The 20,956-nt window shown below is 47.9% G+C and overlaps 1 protein-coding gene across 2 annotated transcripts in view; it reads right to left on the bottom strand.

The window, feature by feature from the left end:
- LOC116952606 (5-hydroxytryptamine receptor 2B-like) overlaps window positions 1-20,464 on the bottom strand; it is a 111,457-nt gene extending 90,993 nt beyond the window's left edge. For both annotated transcript variants that reach the window (XM_032972126.2, XM_032972127.2), the window contains exon 1: window positions 19,989-20,464. The gene's annotated coding sequence lies outside the window, so the exon portion shown is untranslated. The remainder of the gene's footprint in view (window positions 1-19,988) is intronic.
- Window positions 20,465-20,956: the final 492 nt, after the last annotated feature.

Genomic DNA, 20,956 nt, shown 5'->3' with positions numbered 1-20,956 from the left:
CTTTCAAGGTTACGCAAGTTCCTCACACAATCCAGCCTGGTTAAACCCAAGATGGATCGTAGGCAGGCCAGCCTAAATGTTTCTAACCGGCGAAGATGTTCCATTAGGGGGGTCCTCGTTTCGTAAGCGTAGAGAAGGGAGGGAATGACTGTGGCCGAGAAGACATGAAGCTTCGTGCGGAGCGACAGGCCAGGTAGGTTCCACACAGCGTTACGCAACCGATGAAAAGTTAATGCTGCTCTATTGATTCGGAGTGAGACCTCTGCTGTCAAACCGGAGCCGGTCCCAGGTATTGGAAACTCTCCACTCTTTCCACAACTGCCCTATCACCAATTGGGAGTTGTGGGGGTGGAGTGTCCGATGGTACAAAATACCCAGTCAGGTGATTAGTTTTGATGGGGCTGATGGTAAGTCACCATTGGAAACCTCATTTGCCAGTAACAAAATATGATAATTGTTTTTTTACCCTTTTATCTGGCAACAAAACTGACACCTTTTTTACAAGGAGTCATGTTTACATTGACCACAATACCTGCGGTCGGAACGCAAACAAACAACAACAACTCTGATAATGTATGCACTGTCCTTGAAATTGATTGGTCCACACCCGAGACAGCTTTCTTTAGAGCCTCGTCTCACATGGTGTTGGACCAGAAGACGCCAAAAGGCGCTTCAACTCAAAGACAATGCACCATCAGAGTATGAGAGCTCGGGGTAAGCATTTACACCATTGGAAACCTCATTTGTCAGTAACAAAATATGATAATTATTTTTTTACCCTTTTATCTGGCAACAAAACTGACACCTTTTTTACAAGGAGTCATGTTTACATTGACCACAATACCTGCGGTTGTTTTTTGTTTGCGTTCCGACCGCAGGTATTGTGGTCAATGTAAACATGACTCCTTGTAAAAAAAGGTGTCAGTTTTGTTGCCAGATAAAAGGGTAAAAAAACAATTATCTGATGGTAAGTTCCCACCGCTTAGTGGCAAGCTCCAGGTTCAGCAGCAGCGCCTACAACTCCTTCTCTGAGAGAGCAGCAATGACCAGATCATCAGCATATATAACATGGTTGAGCAATAGGGACACATCCCTTGACCGCACCCGGGCATCAATCAGCCTCCCATTCTATCTGTACCAGATGGAAATTCCTCTGGTACAGCTATTGAAGGCTTCACGAACTACGTGGTCGAAATACAGTGAGGGAAAACAAGTATTTTATCCCCTGCTGATTTTGTACGTTTGCCCACTGACAAAGAAATGATCAGTCTATAATTTTAATGCTAGGTTTATTTGAACAGTGAGAGACAGAATAACAACAACAAAAATCCAGAAAAACGCATGTCAAAAAAGTTATAAATTGATTTGCATTTTAATGAGGGAAATAAGTATTTGACCCCTCTGCAAAACATGACTTAGCACTTGGTGGCAAAACCCTTGTTGGCAATCACAGAGGTCAGACGTTTCTTGTAGTTGGCCACCAGGTTTGCACACATCTCAGGAGGGATTTTGTCCCACTCCTCTTTGCAGATCTTCTCCAAGTCATTAAGGTTTCGAGGCTGACGTTTGGCAACTCGAACCTTCAGCTCCCTCCACAGATTTTCTATGGGATTAAGGTCTGGAGACTGGCTAGGCCACTCCAGGACCTTAATGTGCTTTCTTGAGCCACTCCTTTGTTGCCTTGGCCGTGTGTTTTGGCTCATTGTCATGCTGGAATACCCATCCACCCAAGATTTGACGGTACATGACCCTGTCTTTGATGCGGTGAAGTTGTCCTGTCCCCTTAGCAGAAAAACACCCCCAAAGCATAATGTTTCCACCTCCATGTTTTACGGTAGACAGCATTCCTCCTCCTCCAAACACGGCGAATTGAGTTGATGCCAAAGAGCTCCATTTTGGTCTCATCTGACCACAACACTTTCACCCAGTTGTCCTCTGAATCATTCAGATGTTCATTGGTAAACTTCAGACGGGTATGTATACATGCTTTCTTGAGCAGGGAGACCTTGCGGGCGCTGCAGGATTTCAGTCCTTCACGGCGTAGTGTGTTACCAATTGTTTCCTTGGTGACTATGGTCCCAGCTGCCTTGAGATCATTGACAAAATCCTTCCGTGTAGTTCTGGGCTGATTCCTCACCGTTCTCATGATCATTGCAACTCCACGAGGTGAGATCTTGCATGGAGCCCCAGGCCGAGGGAGATTGACAGTTCTTTTGTGTTTCTTCCATTTGCGAATAATCGCACCAACTGTTGTCACCTTCTCACCAAGCTGCTTGGCAATGGTCTTGTAGCCCATTCCAGCCTTGTGTGCTTCTACAATTGAGAGGGGGTCATATACTTATTTCCCTCATTAAAATGCAAATCAATTTATAACATTTTTGACATGCGTTTTTCTGGATTTTGTTGTTATTCTGTCTCTCACTGTTCAAATAAACCTACCATTAAAATTATAGACTGATCATTTCTTTGTCAGTGGGCAAACGTACAAAATCAGCAGGGGATAAAACACTTTTTTCCCTCACTGTAGATGTTAAATAACGTGGGAGCCAGAGGACATCCCTGTCGCACCCCAAAGTGAACAGGGAATGGTTCCGACTCCTGCCCACGTAGTTTTACCCGGGCCCCTTCACCATCATGAAGGTCCTTAATGATCATGAGCAGCGGGTCAGGGACTCCGAAATCACGAAGAACAACCCAGAGCCCAGGCCTAGTGATGGTATCATAGGCCTTGACCAGGTCAATAAAGTAGAGATGTAGGTCTTGTTGGAATTCCCTACACCTCTGCTGTAGCAGACGGACAGAAAATATGGCATCTGTGTAGGACCACCCTTTCCTGAAACCACATTGGGGCTCTGCAAGCCTCTCTTCAGCGTGCCTGGCAAGGCGATGTTGAATAATCCTTGCCAGGACCTTTCCCGGCACACTGAGGACTGAGATGCCCCTGTAGTTGTTACAGTCTGTGCGGTCCCCCTTCTTAAAGAGGGGGACCACCAGGGCATCCTTCCAATCCTGCGGAACCCGTCCAGTAGTCCAGACTGTTGTCATGATGTTATGTAGGGCAGTCTGTGCACAAATGCCACCCTCCCTCAGCAAGTGCTGTCAGTAAGTACCTATGAAGGTCAGCATGGCACATGAGAGGGATGTGGTGTGGCCAGCACCATGCCTGGCCACCTTTGTCTCCCCAGTGCTCGATGTTTACTACACACCACACCAGGTCCACATTTGAGTTTGAGTCGATGTATGACTGGTTCAGATAATCATCACCGGTGTTGGTGGCTGTGAGGGGGAATCGAAATCAGGTCGCCGGGGTTCAAGGCACCGCTACACCACCGCTCCCCTACGACCGACACCACCTCCGCTAATTCACCACCACATACCCACGCACACACACACATGCGCCCGCGCACCCACCACCCACCACACCGACACTCTCCTGCACAGCTCCACCGTCCACGTCACATTACATTATACTAATCACGCCCATTAGAATCGACGATAAAAAATGCCATTAGTAATTTAGAACAACCCATAAACCCTTAAGTCGGAGGAGGGGTGTGTTAAATCCCGATAGTCTCCTATAAAACAAACAGCGGAAACGACGCCCTCGACCCATGGACCGCTCCGTGGCTAAGTGGCGGCACAACATTTGCCCGCATAATTTGCCGCTAAATCAACGGGTTTCTTTGTCCGGCACATTAACGATACATTTCAAACGAGATTGGAGAGGATTGAGGGAGAGAGACAGAACCTCTTCGATACTTCCTCACTTAAAAAATTATAACAATAATCATCGTCGGATGTTTGAAATACAATTGCAATATGCTGAGTAAGGAATTCCTAAAATGTTATTTTTTAATGCAAACTGCTCAACGTCGAAATTAATGTTAAGCCGCGGAGTGCATTGGTCATCGCCGTTTTATGATTTATTAGCTCTCATATTCTTAGCTCTTTCGGTAAAGTCACGTTGAAGGGAAACAATAAAATAATAATATATATATAAAACAATAAAAATTCTCACGACGTTTCGACCATAACACAAACGATCGTCATCAGGTGTGTCGGTGATCACGACCGTTTGTGTTATGGTCGAAACGTCGTGAGAATTTTTATTGTTTTATATATTTTATTATTTTATTGTTTCCCTTCAACGTGACTTCACCGAAAGAGCTAAGAATATGAATTACTGCAGTCACGAAAGCTTTAAATCCAAATTTATTAGCTCTCGTTTAACATTCGGAAGAAATATTGCATTGGCACATCCTGAACAATTATGCCCCTAATTGCATTCCCGTCAAATTAACTCTGATTAGCCGAGTGGCGGGTGGCTATGCACGTGGCCTGTCCAGCACTGCGGATGCAGCAGCGAGGGTTGGTGGATCACCGCACACAGACGTTGTGAAACTCCTTTTTCCGTAAGCGTCGAGGAGGAGTCGTACCCTGGCTCACCAGGAGAAGACAACGCAGCAAAAATGTGGACTCCACCTGTTCGATCTGTATGGGATAGTGCGCTTCCCCCTCACACGAGTGGGTTTTCTCCGGGTGCTCCTGTTTCCTCCCACACGTAAACATTCATTGGCAGAGAATATCTCAATATATAAAGGACCGCAGAGCTTGGGACAATTGTTGGTTGCCGGCTCCTCGCCACGTGGCTGCTGCCCTGCCGCTCCGTCTGTGGTTCCTCCTCGCGCCTCTGAGTCGTTCTCTCTGGAGGAGAGCGAGCAGATACCGGGCAGCAGCGGTACGTTCGTAATAAATTTCAAATCGAAAGTAGTGGGTGTTTCCAACTTTCTATCGGCTTTAGCATCACATAAGGTCGCACTCACTACACACAAAGTGCTTGCCACAAATGAACTGCAATGCCTTGCTGATCTCATCAAGGAGCATAAACCATCACGCAAACTCCGGTCATCCTCACAGCAGCGCCTTTTGGATAACCATCGAACAAAGATGGTCACTGCATCGCGCACTTTCAGATACGCTTCTGCGGCCATCTGGAACGCTCTTCCTTCCGATATTAGGAAGACACCGGAGTTATGCACTTTTAAATAATCTAGATTGACAACTCATTTCTTTAGAACTGCTTTTTGTGTTCCGTTTGTTGTCCTTCCCCCGCACATCTGATTAGCATGGTCTGGCTATGTATGGTGCGAAAGAAGTTCAACATAGGAACATGCTTCCAAAAGTAGCCGGAAAAAATAATTATTGCAAAATGAAAAACCAAAAAAGTGGAGAGAATGTCCCCCTATTTGGAAATTCCAATTTTAGTTTTGGGATATTTTCTGGTTATATCCATCGACTTCTGCAATATCATTGGAATTCACATCACTCAGTCACTGACAATTGTCTTGTAGGGTAATAGACAACAACAATAATAATCGCACAACATCAGTTTATTTTTTGTTGTTTCATTCATGAAGATGAATTGCAACAACAACTGCAACCACTGCCATCACAAACCGCAATGAGGCCTTGCGACGTTACCCGCTGAAAAGAAAATAAAATCCGAACAAACAGCCATGACCACTCCCGACAAACTTGACCCAAATACGAATTTTCTCTTAAATTCCTCCTTGAAAGGCGGAAAGAGGCCAATTATGTCTCACCCAGCGATGTTAACTCCCTCGCCTGGTATACAGAAGGTCGTGGATTCCATTAGATTTTTGGAGTTTGCGTGTCTCTCTCCCCGTGGTCGCATGCATCTTTCTCCGGGTCCTCCGATTTTTCCCTCCACATTTAGAATCATGCATTTAGAGTAGGCTGCTATAAATTTCCACGTAATAAGCCACTTCGTTGGCCTATCATTTGTACTAGGCAGGTCGCTTCTGAAAAAACAGCTATATAGCTCAGTGGGAACTTACCCAGTTAAAATAAATGGTAGTAGTTAGAACCAGTTAACTTGTTTGTGGCTAACCCCGTAATGCTTCACAGACAACTCGGAACACGCCGCGGTGGTGGCGTTGTCTCCGTGCGAGCGTTCACCCCCCCTCTCTCCCCCGTGAGGCATGCATTGGTGAAGAAGGATTCTTTGTTTGTTTACAGGTTTGTTTGTTTACTTGTTTGTTTTACAGGGTTGTTTGTTTACAGTGTTGTTTGTTGACAGTTGACTGTGGACGCTGATGGGTGGAGGCTGTGACTTCAAGGTGGGGCCATTTCAAAATTTTCTCTCTCCGAAACCCATCACACACCCCCATCCCAGCACCGGCTCGTCGCCCCATGCTCGTGCTTAACAATATATAAATAAAATAATTTTTACAAAAAAATTCACCAGAGTCGTTTGCAGAGAATGTGGCCAACACACCTGACAAAATAAATAAAGTGTGTGCTCTGCTGTTTTCGTAGGGCGTTCGTATTACTGTCGTGCGTTCGCGTGTTTGGTGTTAGTAAGGCAGCCATTTCACGTGGCGTGTTGGAGTGTGTTGTGTTAGTATGGCATGCTTTTTAATTGTTGTGTGTTTTGTGTTAGTATGGCATGCTTTTTAATTGTTGTGTGCGAGTGTGTTTTGTGTTAGTAAGACATGCTTTTTAATTATTGTGTGCGAGTGTGTTTTGTGTTAGTAGGGCATGCTTTTTAATTGTTGTGTGCGAGTGTGTTTTGTGTTAGTATGGCATGCTTTTTAATTGTGTGCGAGTGTGTTTTGTGTTAGTAGGGCATGCTTTTTAATTGTTGTGTGCGAGTGTGTTTTGTGTTAGTAAGACATGCTTTTTAATTGTTGTGTGCGAGTGTGTTTTGTGTAAGTAGGGCGTGCTTTTTAATTGTTGTGTGCGAGTGTGTTTTGTGTTAGTAAGACGTGCTTTTTAATTGTGTGCGAGTGTGTTTCGTGTTAGTAGGGCATGCTTTTTAATTGTTGTGTGCGAGTGTGTTGTGCTAGTAGGGCATGCTTTTTAATTGTGTGCGAGTGTGTTTTGTGTTAGTAAGGCATGCTTTTTAATTGTTGTGTGCGAGTGTGTTTTGTGTTAGTAAGACATGCTTTTTAATTGTTGTGTGCGAGTGTGTTTTGTGTAAGTAGGGCGTGCTTTTTAATTGTTGTGTGCGAGTGTGTTTTGTGTTAGTAAGACGTGCTTTTTAATTGTGTGCGAGTGTGTTTCGTGTTAGTAGGGCATGCTTTTTAATTGCTGTGTGCGAGTGTGTTGTGCTAGTAGGGCATGCTTTTTAATTGTGTGCGAGTGTGTTTTGTGTTAGTAAGGCATGCTTTTTAATTGTTGTGTGCGAGTGTGTTTTGTGTTAGTAGGGCATGCTTTTTAATTGTTGTGTGCGAGTGTGTTTTGTGTTAGTAAGACATGCTTTTTAATTGTTGTGTGCGAGTGTGTTTTGTGTTAGTAGGGCATGCTTTTTAATTGTTGTGTGCGAGTGTGTTTTGTGTTAGTAAGACATGCTTTTTAATTATTGTGTGCGAGTGTGTTTTGTGTTAGTATGGCATGCTTTTTAATTGTTGTGTGCGAATGTGTTTTGTGTTAGTAGAGCGTGCTTTTTAATTGTTGTGTGCGAGTGTGTTTTGTGTTAGTAAGGCGTGCTTTTTAATTGTTGTGTGCGAGTGTGTTTTGTGTTAGTAAGACATGCTTTTTAATTATTGTGTGCGAGTGTGTTTTGTGTTAGTATGGCATGCTTTTTAATTGTTGTGTGCGAATGTGTTTTGTGTTAGTAGAGCGTGCTTTTTAATTGTTGTGTGCGAGTGTGTTTTGTGTTAGTAAGGCATGCTTTTTAATTGTGTGCGAGTGTGTTTTGTGTTAGTAAGGCATGCTTTTTAATTCTTGTGTGCGAGTGTGTTGTGCTAGTAGGGCATGCTTTTTAATTATTGTGTGCGAGTGTGTTTTGTGTTAGTAGGGCATGCTTTTTAATTGTTGTGTGCGAGTGTGTTTTGTGTTAGTAAGACATGCTTTTTAATTGTTGTGTGCGAGTGTGTTTTGTGTTAGTAAGACATGCTTTTTAATTGTTGTGTGCGAGTGTGTTTTGTGTTAGCAGGGCGTCTGTTTCACTGCTGTTTGTTTTAACCCGTCGAGCCAAGTTCGATTCCCACTCACGACCAAAAACAGTGGTGAATATTTTAACGGGTCCTGGGCCTCCTCAAGTCGACTCAGCCTCAAATTGGTACCTGGTGCAGTGTAGAGTAAACATCCCCACTCGGGAGACAAAGGCGGCCGGGCGTGGTTCTGGCCACCCCGGTGGTTTACATTTGGGAAGGAGGGGGGTGTTCATGAAAGGTGCGACGACGAATATCGGAACGACGCAAATCATCGAAGTAATTCACGGGGTACGTGTTGGTGGTGGAGGCGAAGGTCGAGCGGCGATGGATGAGAAAGGACGGACAATGCTGTCAGCGACGTGTGTGCGGGGTTGAGGTGAAGCTCACGGTGAGCGGTGCACCATGATACCATGATGTGTCAAAGCAAGGCACCCCCCCCCCCCAAAAGAAAACGTCACAAATGAGCGTCAGCAAGCCCCCACCCGGCGATCTGATGCATTGCCCGCTAATCGTGCTCCTAATCAGATTCCAGCGTCAACTACCTCGATCGACCCGTTTATATTTTTTCCCAGGTTTCATTTGCCTCGTTTGTACGACAATTGGCAGACATTGTCAAATAAGCAGTTGTTCCACGCAGGCTTCGCGTAAAGCATCGATTAAGAATTTAATGAAATGCAGCACAGCTACACGTCTCGAATCCACACCAGGGGCGTGCCGGTGATATACTCTGCACCGAGCGTTCGTCGCAAGTCAGACTGCTGCAGGTGGAATTTAGCCACGGTAAATGGCAGAACCGACGTCATGATTAAGCTTCGTGTCAAGCGCTTTGAGGCATAGTGCAAATTGCGCTCTTCTAGAAAACTGGGTTTATTATTCGTGCTATAATTATGATCGTTCGTGCAGTCTTTGGTGACCGGCCTTTTACCATCAACTCGCTACGCTGAGAAGGCCAACCTTGCTTACTCAGGAAGGGGCTGAAACCTGGATTGGAACCCAGGTTTTCACCAAGCGGTGTCGGCTCACTGTTCTGCCACGGCATCAGCCCTCTCAGGCACGCGGTGAGCCTGAGCGAGCGAGTGAGCCTGAGCGAGCGAGTGAGCCTGAGCGAGCGAGTGAACCTGAGCGAGTGAGTGATCCCCGTGCCCCCAGGAGCCGGGACGAGAGCTGAGCTGCCGTTTGAAATCCGGACGATTGTTACGGAGCGTCGAGCACCCTCTCCCCCGTAGAGCGACCGTGCTGGGCAGAATGGAAAGCACCGATCCAATTATTTCAGAATCGTACGGTACTGACAGCGCTGAATAATTAGCGTGATCCAGCAACCCAGAAACCTTGACCGGCCCTGTCCGTCACGGGCGCCCCAATCGCCTGCCGTTCAGCAGAGAAAGGCAAATTTAAAAATAACCTTGTACCTTTTTGATAATTAAACTGAATAGTCGGGAGCGAGGTCACAGGTCGTCCATGTGGTCGAGCTAAATGAGGGCTGGAGCATGCCGGTACGTGGATCGTGGCAGGAATCTGCGCACGTCCCCGTTATCCCCCCCCCTCCCCCGTACCGATGGCGGCGGCGCTCTCAGCGTTTGGTTTAAACCGCACCACAGAGTCACGGTGCAGGAGTGGCACCATGAGCGGCAAAAACTGAACAATCACTAGAAAGTTAAATGGGGTCCTGGAGAGGCAGGGTCAGGGGTAGGGATGGTCAGTGAGAGGGTTGTTTAGCGGTAGGGTGAGTGGTTGGCCAGTTGGCGAGTGGTAGGGTTAGGAAGAGTGGTTGGGTAGTTGGTTAGTGGTAGGGTTAGTGCGAGTGGTTGGCCGATTAGTTAGTGGTAGGGCTCGTGTTTGGTAAGCTAGTTGGTTAGGGTCAGGCGTCGGGTTGCTATTTGCTTAGTTTCTGTGATCTACCCTGAATCTGCTCACAGCCCTCCTCCCCAGTGCAGCCCGTGGAGATTTCGAGCGTGTGGCCACTTTTCCTTTCCGGTGTTGCGAGAGCAGCGCCCGCTTCCAGTTGTAAAAGGCGGCCGTCAGTTCCAGGAAGACCGACGAGCGAGCGAGCAAGCGACGGGCGGTGCCGCTCCAGAGTACCATGGCGCATGAGGGTCCAGGCCAAGGTGGGAGGGGAGGTCACGTGGTTCACGTTAAAAGTAAAATCATTACAGCGTCGTGAATCAATGCACCTTTCGTTAATGTTTTAACTATAACAAACATGGGAATAAGTCAGTTTACCCTGGAAATGCTTCACCCAATCTGAAGGCTCTTCACCATCGGTGTGTGTGGCCAAGGCAGCACTGTTCAGCACTGCCATCACATCGCCACAGACCTGCACCTACAATACCTGGCAAACCCTGTTGGTGGTTTTCGCATCCCAGTGTAATGACAGTAGAGTCTACCTGCGGTGTGAGTGGACTAGTGGCCACGGGAGGGACGGGGGAGTCAGCTTGCAGTACGAGTGTACTGGTGGCTACGGGAATGATCGAGAATGGGAGCAAGGCCAGGTGACGGATGAGATGGTAGAGTGCTGGTGGAGCAGGCATCTAGCACAAGCGAAAAGGTTTGGGAAGGGGGGCATGTTTCGATTTAAAGCTTTCGTGACTGCAAGGATTCATCTTCTTTGGTTCTTTCGGTAAAGTCACGTAGAATGAGAATAAAATAATAAAATAAAACAATAAAATTCTCACGACGTTTCGGCCACAACACATTGGAGTTCTGTCATCCCGACAGTTTTTTGTTCCTTCACCTGAAGAAGGCCGCTTGTGTTGTGGCCGAAACGTCGTGATAATTTTATTGTTTTATTTTATTATTTTATTCTCATTCTACGTGACTTTACCGAAAGAACCAAAGAATAAAGGGGGCATGGCCTCGGTCCGTATTTAAGATAGATGCGCGGGAGACTCGGGGCTGTTGAAATGGGGTCTCTGCCTGTTCGAGTGAACGTGTCTCACGCTCGGAGAGAGACACATATATAGAGAGAGAGACAACACAGACGCGGAGAGAGACACATATACAGAGAGAGACACACACAGAGAGAGAGACAAACACACAGAGAGAGAGACACACCAGAGAGAGAGACACACATGGGGTAGAGACATATAAAGAGACACACGCAGAGAGAGAGAGACACACAGAGACACACAGAGAAACAACGCCTCTGTGACGAGGCATTATATATAGAGAGGGGGGTTGGAGCAGAGAAATGAGCGTGTCATTGAGAGCGGCAGGGGGAGAGAAATTGGAAGTTTGAGAAAACAAACCTCGTAAACTTAGGAATGTAATGCAATGCAACACAGAGTCGGCTAACACAACAGTTAACACTTTACCTGGTTGATTACCTTCTTCCAAAGATTGCTAAATTTGAAGTTAAGTGTGAGTTGTCTGTATGTGTCTCTCTCTGAGCTTGCATTCATTCACACCCGATGACGGGTGCTTGTGTTGCAATCGAAACGTCGTATTCTATTATTTATTTTATTTTATTTCTACGTGACTTTACTGAAAGAACCAAAGAGTAATTTCTGCAGTCACGAAAGCTTCAAATCAAGTTTGAACGTGTCTCATCCAATAAAGAAACCATCTCAAGACAAGTGTATGTCACATCGTCTTTACACAAGTACTAACCAAGTACTAACCAAGTACTAACAAGTGTGTCACATCGTCTTTACACAAGTACTAACCGAGCTCAATATCGCTTAGCTTCCGAGATCTGATGAGATGGGGCACATTCGAAGTAATTTGGTTACAGGCAATAAATTGTTCAGCAGTTGTACATCAATTGTTCGTTGTGGCTTGCACTGGATAAATAGAAAGACAAGCTTGACTTAAACCAGGTGAGAGACGATTGAAACCAGAAGTCTCTTTTCCAGGGGAGGCTTGAGTTTAAAATAACTACGGCACACCGTTAAAAACCCTTGTACAGGGTTTAATGCAGCAGCGCGATTCGAAAAACATCGGTGACGGTTCCAAAGAAAAATGTAAAACACTACCGATTTAAATATTTATCGATAAGGATCGGATAAGACCAGTTGTACGTGGTCAGCCCCACAGTGAACAGCATGACAGCACGAGGGGACAGAGCCAGACAATCGTTAAAACGTAACTCGGGCGGCAAGGCGCGGAGCTATTACAGCTCCTTAAATGCCCCAACGCACCAAGTCGGCGGGGTAGGTTCAACAGCCCATGTCGTCATGTCTAACATAAGACTAAACTGAGCTATATAGCTGTTCTTCAGAAGCGACCTGGCTATCACAAATGATAGCTCAACGAAGTGGCTTATCATCTCGTGGACATTTATTGCAGCCACATACTCTGAACGCATGTTTATTCTAAATGTGACGGGAAAAAACAGGGGAACCGGATAAAAATCCGCACGACCACGGAAAGAGACACGCAAACTCCTAATATCCAGCAGGCATTTGGGTGGGGATCGAACCCACGACCCTCCTGCGTACCAAGCGAGACAGTTAACATCTCCTAGCCACCGTGACATCCCTCCATTGTCCCTGTGATTCCGTCTCTGTGTAATTGCCTGTCTATAATGTGCATGACTGAACAGCAAAACAATGTGTAGTGCGATGTAAGTAACTGTTTGTTTACTGAGGGGTTTGTCTGAAAAACCCGAAGTGCAGTCTCCACCTCCATCTCTCTTCCGGCCTCTCTATTTACGAGGCCCCGTTGACGGAAATGTCGCCCACGACGGGTTTCTATTTTTTATTTTCAGGCCGCACAAACGCACACACACGGTGCTGCTGGCGAGGGAGTCGGGCAGCGTTGCGGTGAACGTGATCGTCGCCACGCTCTGGTTGGCAATCGGACGCCATAGTTCGGCGAGGCTCTCCGATTTCAGCGCCAGGCAACGGGTGGCCGAAGAGGGGACGTGGTGTCTCAGAGCACAGCCGTGATTATAACAATAATCACCACCTACCACCTAATCGCCCCTAATGCACCCGATCATGTCACATATTTGACGCTAAGCTAAACTAAAACTATTTAAAAAAATATTTCCATAATACTTTTTATTTTTTTGGGTTTAGGTCACGTAAATATAAATGTTGTGTCGTTAAACCAGCCACCACCCGACACAGCCAATTAGTAAGGTCTGTCACGTAAACAGAACGTGACAATTTGTTGCTAGTACAGCACACTGGTGTGTTGGAGAGCAAAGCTACAACATTTACAATCTGAGTACGTCGTTTCGTCAGTAATTATGCTGTACTCAGATTATAAATGTTGTGCATTTGCTCTCCAACACACCGGTGTGCTGTACTAGTAACAAATTGGCATGTGTTATTTACGTGACAAACCTTACTAATTGGTTGTGTCGGGTGGTGGCAGGTTTAACAACACTTTTATATTTACACAATCTTACCCAATTTTTTTAATCGATATTGGTGCAAAAGCCTATTTTTCATTTTACCGGGTTAGAGCCCACTGAGCTGTATAACTCTTTTTCAGAAGCGACCTGGTCACAAATGAAAGCACAAAGAAGTGGCTTATCATGCGGAAATGTATAGCAACTAAATACGCTAAACTTGTGATGTTTATACTAAACTAGCTGTACTACCCGGCTTCGCCCGAGACTTGGATTCACCACACCCGGCCGCCTTTGTCTCCCCAGTGGCGATGTTGACACACCGGAGCAGTTACTCGTTTAAGGCTGAGTCGACCTAGGGGAGGCCAAGGACCGGTTAAAATAATCGTCACCGGTGGTGGCCGTCAGTGTATTTTTATAATCTTTGCATGGTGTACAGTCTGGAAAGTACCCACATGGCAAATTTCAAGTTTGTTGCATGTCGGGAAGTACTCTAAACATTTTGAACAGACACATTCACAACTTTGCCTTTTATATATTTGGAGATGGAGAGAAAACCGGAGGACACTGGAGAAAAATCCACAAGACCACGGGGAAAGAGAAAGACAAGCAAACAGGCGTAATGGTCGGGATCGAACCCACGACCTCCTGTATACCATGCGAGGTAGTTAACATCTCGCCACCAATGGCGCTCCATAAGCAGGGTCGAGGCCGGCCAGCGCTTGGCCGGGACACTGCCTGGTAATTCCCCACGTGTCGCTGATGACCGTCCACCGAGGTCGGACGGAGGGGCTATGTGAAGCGCACGTAGCCACCACAGACGCCACCGCGTGGCTCACCGGTGACGCACTCGCCGAGTGAAAGCGAGCATTTCAAGTACGGAAGTGAAATTCTAAAATATATCCGTGCAAAGCTTTCGCCGTTATTACCCCTTCGTATGCGTGCACGTCCTGCGGGTACTCTCTCACTTAGCCGAGCGGCGGTGGCTATGCATGTGGCTGCCCGTAACCCAGCGCTGTCGAGGCAGCAGCAGCGAGGGTTGGTGGATCACCGCACCCATGTTGTCAAAGTTCCTTCTTCCCGTGGGAATATCGAGGAGCCACACCCCTGGCTCGCCAAAAGGGAGTACAGAAAACAATGTCAACTGATATCATCTGTCCTATCCGTATGGGATAGAGTGTCTCCGGGTGCTCCGGTATCCTCACACGTAAACACTCACTAATTGGCGGAAACCATCTTAATATATAGAGAACCGCGGAGCTTGAGCAACTGTTGATGCCGGATGGATCATCGCGTGGCTGCTGCTGCCTTCCCACTCTTCTGTGGTTCCTCCTCGCGCACCCTCGTCGCTCTGTCTACGAGAGCGAACGACTGCAAAGTTGAACTTCATTATCGTCATTATCATCATCGTTCACAAATGCCAAAACACTTATTCGTGGTTAATGGCCGAACATCTCCAATGTAAAGACCAGCGGGGCCCCCGTTGACAAAACACCAAGAGAGAGAGCGAGCTATGAGACTCAGCGAGGGCTTCTTGCGTAAATAATGGGGGACATTACCATAATTGCAATCAGTGCCGCTCGCAATGATGGGGAGAAGACCCAAGGTTAATTCGCTTGCTTGTTCAGTCGTGAGCGCGGCAATCACGGCCAAATGTTCTCAGAGCCCCGAGCACTCCGAATAACGTCGCTTCCTTATTCACAGAGCGGCGTGGCGACGGATCAACGGAGGAGCTTCGTCGCCACGGCTCATTCCCCCACCCGCGAAGGAGTGAATAATAAAAAAAAACGTTTAAGGCGACCCTTTTCTTTACGAGGCGCCGTTGCGTAGCGCGCATTCGCCCGCGCAATCTGGACGTTAAATTAATAATTACACTTGTTTCTCGCTTTGTCAGAATCTTGATTTAGACTGCAAGAGGAAAGAAACCACACATGCACGCTCAATTAAAGTGAGAAGTCAGCCCGAAAATTGTTCCAAGTTTTCATGTAAAAGAAAAGCTGAGAGCCGTGATTGTCATGTACGTTGAACTTCTTTCGCACCGTACGTAGCCAACTGTGCTAATCGCAGGTGCGACTGTAGTAAGATAGCGGCGTTGAGTAACCGACACAACACGAAACACGAACTTGCACAGCGCGAGTCGGAAAGCGACGCACTGCTGCGGCTTGCCGAGTAGATTGCTCCGATCACAGGGGACGTGAGAGATGGAGACGACGCGGGACAGGCTCTCATCCAGCAGTGGATCGTGGCTCACGACGGTGATGATGAAATGCGATCACATGTCGAGACTGGTACGGAAAGCAAGAACCCAAAAGGTTCAAGATTTGTTGCCGGGGAGGGCCGAGTTACCATTCCATGTCATTAGGCGAAGGCGGTGGTGTTGCTGTCGCGTATACAGGCGGTGCAACTGCACCAGAGCCTGGCACGGGGTCATAGGAGGGGGGGCAGGCGCCAGGCTATGAAGAGGGGTGGCGGGGTGGGGAGAGGGGGGGGCTGTATAGTGGGCCCCCATTTAATTGAATTCCTTGCACCAGGGCCCATAACCAACCACGCCAAGCCAAGGTGTGAAGGGGAAAGTTACGAAGAGCAGAGCTTTAGGGAAACATTATTTGGGTGCTGATGAAAATATTTGGGCAAATGGACACGGTCATGGGCAGAGATGAAGCAGAAGAGCAGAGGACTATAATTCACATGATGGCCCATAATTTATAACTACAGCACTTACTGAGCGCTGTAGTAGAGCATTGTGGGAAACAAGATAAGTTAAGAAAATTAAACTTCTGTTCTCTCTCCACATAAAAAATAAAATACTGTTTAGTCTATGGGCTGCTTGGCCTAGCACACATGTTAACAAGCAGTTTGTTTTCAGGGTGGCAGCAGACTCTAGACGGGTTTCAAACTTCTGGGTCTCATCAGCCGAGTCCCAACACGTGATTTGCCAGAAGCTTTCGCTTTCACGAGGAGGGTACTGTAATACAAAAAAACAGCGATGCTTCGAAATAAATGTTATCCAGGCAACCCACCATAACACTGTCACGTAAATACAAGGCACGGGGATTTATATAAATGAGCAGTCCCTTTTTGGAATTTAGAATGACTGATATGCCATCATCATCGGGCATGATCTATCCACTACTCGATGAAGGCCTCTGTGTAAATAAGAGGTTACATAGCAGTGGATAGAACATAGCTGATGTTCATGGCGATAATGGTGGAGAAGCAGAAGACAATCACTCGTGTCGCGAGACGTTATCGAGACGACTTTTTTACGCGGGATAGTTTGTGGCTGCACAGAAAGGCAACTCAGAACCTCCGACGAGCACGGTTGGCTAAGCATACAGACATCAAGCCGTGCCGACCAATGCCTTGCAAAGCCACCTTCCTTTCCTCCTCCCTCCTCCTCGAAGACACACCGGTGGTGGAACCACCAACCGCATCGGAAGATCAGCAACAGGCCCGATGCGCACATCTCCTTCGCAAATGGGAAACTAAAGACGCGCAAGCCACGCGGTCGAGGAATTGCGGCCACGCAACCCGAACTACGGACCATATAATAAACCCACAGGGACTCGTGGAGATGCATAGAGACTTACCGATATAGAGACCATAAAGAAACATAAGAGACCAGCCACACATTTGTGCGATTGTGGGTGGCCATGCTACCCAAACTATCGACCATACTACTGTAGTGAGTTCAACTTAGTCGCAGACATACTCTTTGGAGGCAACACATTTATTGATACCAACACAAAGGGGTAACTGCCCCTTTACCAGATAACAACCTATGGTGGTGGACCACCAGGATACACCACACACTATGGTGGTGGACCACCAGGCTACACTACACACTATAGTGGTGGACCACCAGGCTACACTACACACTATGGTGGTGGACCACCAGGCTACACTACACCCAATGGTGGTGGACCACCAGACTACACTACACATTATGGTGGTGGATCACCAGGCTACACTACACACTATGGTGGTGGACCACCAGGCTACACTACACATTATGGTGGTGGACCACCAGGCTACACTACACCCAATGGTGGTGGACCACCAGGCTAACTACACACTAAGGTGGGACCACCAGACTACACTACACACTATGGTGGTGGACCACCAGGCTAACTACACACCATAGTGGTGGACCACCAGGCTAACTACACACTATGGTGGTGGACCACCAGGCTACACTACACCCAATGGTGGTGGACCACCAGACTACGCTACACACTATGGTGGTGGACCACCAGGCTACACTACACACTATGGTGGTGGACCACCAGGCTACACTACACCCAATGGTGGTGGACCACCAGGCTACACTACACACTATGGTGGTGGACCACCAGGCTACACTACACACTATGGTGGTGGACCACCAGGCTAACTACACACTATGGTGGTGGACCACCAGGCTACACTACACACTATGGTGGTGGACCACCAGGCTACACTACACACTATGATGGTGGACCACCAGGCTACACTACACCCAATGGTGGTGGACCACCAGGCTAACTACACACTATGGTGGTGGACCACCAGGCTACACTACACACTATGGTGGTGGACCACCAGGCTACACTACACACTATGGTGGTGGACCACCAGGCTACACTACACCTAATGGTGGTGGACCACTAGGCTAACTACACACTATGGTGGTGGACCACCAGGCAAACTACACACTATGGTGGTGGACCACCAGGCAAGCTACACACTATGGTGGTGGACCACCAGGCTAACTACACACTATGGTGATGGACCACCAGGCAAACTACACACTATGGTGGTGGACCACCAGGCTAACTCCACACTGTGGGGGTGGACCACCAGGCTAACTACACACTATGGTGGTGGACCATCAGGCAAACGCCACTAATTACACTGCTGGGAGTAGCTACAACGGACAGGACCCCAGCTTGGGTCCAGGTCCACGTGTTGGTGACTCTTCTCGGACGTAGAACGTAGATTCTTCAGGATAACCACAGCAGCCGGTCCCTCTCGGGGACCCGGCTTTTATCTTCCACGACCACCTTTGAGAACCCTCGAGCAGGATCTCGGCCCAGACACGTGACCACCCCTAGCCCCCACCTGAGGGCCCTGTGTAGACTTTACCGGTCACGTGTCCTTCAGGGTCAACCAGAGTGCCATGGCCCTTAGTAACCCCATTCCCATGGCCGGCACTCTCGCACCCTATCCTGTATGGGTCGACACTGCACGCAGAGCGTGGTGATAAGAGTCTATCAGAATTTTTTAATTAAAAAGTTATATAAAGTGGACCCCCCCACACAACGAGTTTACAACTTGTGAACCATCCCCGAAAAATGTTACTCCCCCCAAAAAATACATTTCTTTTGTAGGCATATATAGGCATATATACTCTATATGCCTACATCCGTCTACCCCCCCCCCCCCACTGTTCAGACATGTCTCAGTCTGACTCGTCGGTTTGGTCAGGGCTGGTAATAAACGTAAACATAAGTTGCTCTTATTAAATAGTCCTGCGCATCGGTCACGGAATAGTTTTTTTGACATTTTTCTTTGCATCCAATGAACTTTAAGGTACAACCCAGTCGTATCTGACAACATTGGGGGTAAGATGACATCAGTGGGGGCGACCAGAAGCCCTCCGCAGGCGCTCGATAAAGTCGGCCCATAGGCTACCGGAATTCTTCTGGTCTAACAAACCACGGTGCAGCAACAACACTCCAACACGAACTCTCGCTGCTGAAACCCTCTCGTCGTGGCCAGCAGCAGCAGACCTCGACATTGGCATCGAGCTCCTTGAACCACATCACCGACGCCGCCGCCGTACGGGACAGAAGAAGGCCACCACCCACGGCGTGAATACGGGACTCGGGGGACAGAGGGACACGAGAAGGGATAGAGGGGCTCACACTCCGCGCGAAAGAGGGAGTGCGAGAGGTGACCAGGCAAGTCGGGTTCTACCGCGTGTTCATCGGCACGATGGTCCGAAGTTTCGCTACCACCCGCTTGGCAGCTTGTTGGGGAGAGCGAATTTATTGACTTTTCACAATTGTTTGAATTGAATGACGCTCCCAAGCCAGCGACGTGGGAGCGAGACGTCGTGGATTCCCACCATCATCGTCAAATGGCACAACAGCAGCGTCGACACGCGGGACGCACGCCGCCAACGCGCCCAGCGGGGAGGGACGGGCGCAGTCCGACTCCAACCGGCGACAACAGCCGTGAACAAAACACGTCTCGATTTGTCTGACTGCCCTGGAGTGCGAAGCGCAATCCCAAATTACAAGGCAGTCAATCCCATCTCGTTTTGCTCTCAAGAAGGGCCGTTGCCTGAACCGTCGATCCACTATATTTGCCTGTTACAAAGGAGTTTTAATCACGGATGTGGTAGAGTTGATGTTATCCATGCGTACACACCCAATGGTCAATACAAGCCCTTAATTTAGTTGTACAATAACACAGACGCAGAAGTATGCAGCGATTACATCACATTGTCATATGCTTAATATACTGCTCATGTCATTTCATAATATGTAACAACACTTGTTATGGTACCTGATTATGAATACATACAGTACGTATTATATTGACGTGTTTTCCCAATACCTTATAAATACATGGCTGGGTAAGGTACAAACATAATCGCCCAGGCAGAAACATTTGTTGAGAAATCACTGCAGGCAAGAAACAGGATTACAGCAGAAAGTTCGAGTGGAGTTTACATGCGAACTCACCGCACGGACACCTCCTTGGCTTTTAATCGAAACGGGAGACTGCGTACACGAAAGGCGCCAATCCGGAACGTCCTTGTCCTGAGTGGCGATCCATCTCCTTCAGACTCCACTCCACGCTTTGCCTGCCGATGATGATTCTCGCTTAACTCGACGGAATGTTCGCCTGATAGAGCACGTGGGTGGGTGGGTGAGTTGGCGTGTGTGTCAGTGGGTGGATGAATGATGGATAAATGGCTGAGTGTATGGGTGGGTGGATAACTGGAATAATTGATGGCTTTGATGACCTGATATTTCAAACTCAAGACTGTCTCGCCACACAAGAAGCCGACCACGGGAAGAGCCCTCCCTCCCACACACGAGTGCTACCAACACGCAGTCCTCACTCACCCGCCGCTCATCAGCAATGAGAAGCAGGGGTGGAGCTACGCGCACTGGGTGGGAGGCGAGCAGCGCAGGCAACAGCTGTTCTCATCGCACCTCTCCCACCCCTCCCGCACCAACTCACTCCCACCCCACCCCCCTGTGCCCCGGGCACAACACCCACAACAACAAAATGTCAAAACAACAAACATCCTGCACCTTCCAGCCCCCACCACCCAACCGAAGCGAATTCGTTTTGAATCATCCCATCACAGCGCTGGGTATCCTGTGCCACCCACCCTCCCACCCCCGTGTGATCACGTAGAGTTGTGACTTCTGTGGCCGAGGGCAGGTTCCTTCGTTCGAAGGGAAGTTCTCGGCGTATGCGCCTCAAAGATCGCGAGTCCGAGCCGCGTGGCTCCACACGAGGAGTCGTGGTCTGTGACCTCCCCGCAAGCAGTTTTAATGAGTCGATCCGAGACTTGTTTTATTCGGGGTTTTTTGTATTCCTCTTTGTTTTAAATATTTTAAATATGAAAGAAAAAAAAACACGCGGTGTGAGTGCACGAAGTTGCGGTAGGTCGACTCAGCCTCAAATGAGTAGCTGG

This window comes from Petromyzon marinus, chromosome 47 (assembly GCF_048934315.1).
Source record: "Petromyzon marinus isolate PM22_M1 ecotype Great Lakes invasive population chromosome 47, UKy_Petmar_22M1.pri1.0, whole genome shotgun sequence".
Classification (NCBI taxonomy): domain Eukaryota; kingdom Metazoa; phylum Chordata; class Hyperoartia; order Petromyzontiformes; family Petromyzontidae; genus Petromyzon; species Petromyzon marinus.
Note: the sequence above shows the minus strand (reverse complement) of the source record. Positions and strands in the feature narration are given on the sequence as shown.